Genomic DNA, 3,485 nt, shown 5'->3' with positions numbered 1-3,485 from the left:
AGGTTTGTCCAAATAGAGTTCCAATTGGCCTCTATACCAATCCTTTTTGGACCTCATATTAATCAACCATGGACTCTTCAAAATGAGAGAATATGCCACTATATTTGCATGCATAACATGAAAGTCCAAGCATGCCCTATGGCCTCTAATATCAATCTCCAAGTTTTCAATAACTCCTAGATACTCTACCTTTCAGTTAACAGCCATTTTAATCTTAACTATTAACTTCCCTATCATTTTAAGATGCATTTGGAGCATTATCTCTTCAGTGATTACAATAGAGACTTGTGCACCACCATCTATATAAACTTGATCAATTTTCCTTCCACACATCCATGCATCCATAACATGTATAACGTCTTTCACAGCATACAACTCCCACATGCTAAATTGTGGTCCTTCCTTTTTCTGATACTAGCTAGTATATGGTATTGCCATTGTCTCTTCAAGGATGAACTCATTTGCAAAAATTGTCGATATGTAGCATTAGCCTTTTTACTTTTAAGGTCTTCAAGTAGGGTGTAAGAAACTTGAGTCAAAATCCCCCATTTTAATTTTCCTTCTTTATCTAGACTTTTTGTTAGTCTTTGGCTCATTTGCAACCTATTTTCCTTTCTTAATTCTTGCTATTTGTTGAGCTTCAATTTTAGTATCCCTCTCTCTAGATCTCTTGTTAGCTATGATATCCACATTTTCCCCATCATTGGGCATGCTAATTTCAATTGATTCATACCAGATGGGCCCTTAGGAGATCTCCCTTCCAATTAATTACCTAAAAGCTTTAAGTTGTCATTGTTCCTACTACGATCGGCATTTTCCCTAGCATTACATTGTAGCATGGGGGATACATCTCCTATTGAGGGCTAATATGTTTGTGTTTCTGGCTATTTTTAATTGAATTTTTGGGTGATTTTTGTATGATTTGAATGCTAATTGATTGGTTTGGAAGTGTTTGAGAGAGTTTTGGATAAGGTTGAATAAGTTTGAGAAGCTAATGATGTTTTTCAATGGAGATGTGATGTGCTGAAAGGTTCTCTTGAGTATCTGATAGGTTCTAATTGGTTCTCTTGAGCCTCTGTTTTGTCCTATTTTCTTTCTGTATGAAATGTTGGAGTGATGATTGATGGATTTTGAGAGTTTTTGGAAGCTTACTGAATTATTTTTTATGGTTTTGAATGGATTTAGTTGAGCAAAATGCTTTCTTATGTCTTTCTATTAGACTTTTTTTGACCTTCTGTAGAGCCTCTATCTTTGATTTGTTTTTACTATGTATGCCTCTATAAGTGTTCTCTTGGATGAATTGTAGTTTGGGAAAATTTTCTAATATTTGGAAGAGATGAAAACAAGTTCAAAATAGCTCAACGAAGCCGAAGAAGTAGCTACTAAAGACTCAAGTGAAGACTGAAGTGACAGTGACATTGTTGAGCTGTGAAAGGACACTATAGTGGCTCTGGTGACCCTTCATGTTAGACATACCTCTTGGGAGGGGTATTTACAATCAAAGAAGTATTATTGATAATTCTTATTTACTTTTCCAATGTACTATTGAGAGAGAGTATATGTGAGAGAGATAGAGAGTGAGAGATAGCTAATTTTTCATGCAAAACAATGTATCTATGAGTGCGAGATTATGAGAGAGACTATGAAGACTACGAAGCTATTGAAGATGAATGCTATGTGATGATTTCCATTTAAAGTGGAAAATTCCTTTATTTTCTCTTCTTCTTTTGATGAAGAATACGTTGAAGTTTTTTTGTGATAAATCCATGGGAAAAGTAATATATGAAGCTCAGTGAAGATTTGAGAAGATTGGTGTTGTTTTTCTCCTTGTGGTTGATTAAAATATGAAGAACATGCTTGTCGATGATGCAAGATAGATTTTTTTGTAGCAGATTCCCCATTTTCTTGGTGTTCCTCTTGGGGCTCCATGTTTTTTGTGTGCAACCGGGAAAAACTGTCATTAACAAGCACTAATAGAGGCTGAAAACGGAAGAAATGGCACAGTTGAAGAGGAAGAAAAGTAATCGAAGATTGGAAAATCCCTGCAAAACTCTTGAAGAATTGGAGATCTTCATTGCCAAAGCCACTTTCTACAAGAAGTGCATCCCTCAATGGCAGAAGCATGTCATTACCTTGATGCGGGCTCTATGTGGTAGAGACTGATCCCACTATCCTCTCCAGCTACAGAAAGTTGTATCACAATTGCCAATTGTTTTCCACAAAATTGAAAAGTGAAGTGGAAATGAAGAGAATGACCATCCATGAGAGATTTGGTCTTCGTTGAAGAATTTTCAGAAATCATCAAGTAGGAGATTGTGAAGAGGCTTTAGGAGTCGTAGTCAGTTGAAGTTCACAATAACAAGAAGGAAAAGAGTTAGAATATGTTTGTGGATGCTCAACAGTAAGATATGTGGGATGCTTGGTGCACTGGCAACCTTCTTTTTGTCCAATTAGCAACCCAGTGGACAAAGTGTTCTTCACAACCTATGCTATTAAAACCCTCTGAAGTTGGTATTTTCAAGACGATGGCACTATGGCAATTCTTAGAAGAATGAGTCTTGATACCTTCAAAACTGAATATATTCCCCTCTATAGTCGAATGAAAATTGAATTCAGAGACAATGAAAAGAAGGAAGTAGAAGAAATGTTGGCAAGAGAGTCCTCAAGATACTGAAGCCATTCTGATTTTGTTCGTTGGGTGCAGACAAACTGGGTGGAGTTAACTCCTTGATGAATGACACGATCAAGAGGCAAGCACTAGAACGAGTCTAGAGGTATGTGAGAAGATAGAAGGAAAAAATCAAATCTAAGAATAAACTAGCACATCAGAAGCCTCCTTTGACACCCTAGCAGCACTCTTTACAGAAGTCACCATGGCGACTCAAGGTCCCCTTCCTACTCGATCCATTCTAAAAATATTGATGATAGGCGAGCAAATGTAGTCGCTTTGCCTATCTTTAAGGGAGAGTACAATGAAGACCCTAATCTTCATATATATTATTTTCTGATAGTATGTGTACCCAACAATGCCAGAACTCCCGAGCATTGGTTGGCAATATTCCCCGCCACTTTCAAAGGTGCGGCATTTGAGTGGTATGAGAGATAAGTAGCAAGAACTTTTGGCACATGGGATGACTTGAAGTTTACCTTCCTCACTAAATTCAAGCATGAAGGTTTCAAAGCAAATGCAAGAGGAGTTCATGAACTTAAGTCAATCCTCTAGTGAACGGGTGGAAGCATATATCTCTAGAATGAAATCCATACTGAAGAGATTTACCAACCGTCACTTGGATGAAGGCATCTAGAAGGGAGTTTTTCTTAGAGGCCTACAACCAAAAGTTTGTAAGTTTGTGAAGCTAAGAATACCAATCAACCTGCAAGCTATAGTGGAAGGTACAAGACTATATGATGAAGTTGAAGCAAGGTTGTTGACGACCTCAAGAAGAGGAGTCTTACCTCTTTCCATGCCAGGAATGGTATACCCA

Source organism: Lygodium microphyllum, chromosome 10 (assembly GCF_053477565.2).
Source record: "Lygodium microphyllum isolate KBCC chromosome 10, Lygodium_microphyllum_v1.1.10, whole genome shotgun sequence".
Lineage (NCBI taxonomy): Eukaryota > Viridiplantae > Streptophyta > Polypodiopsida > Schizaeales > Lygodiaceae > Lygodium > Lygodium microphyllum.
The sequence above is the reverse complement of the archived record's forward strand: the minus strand, read 5'-3'. Positions refer to the sequence as shown.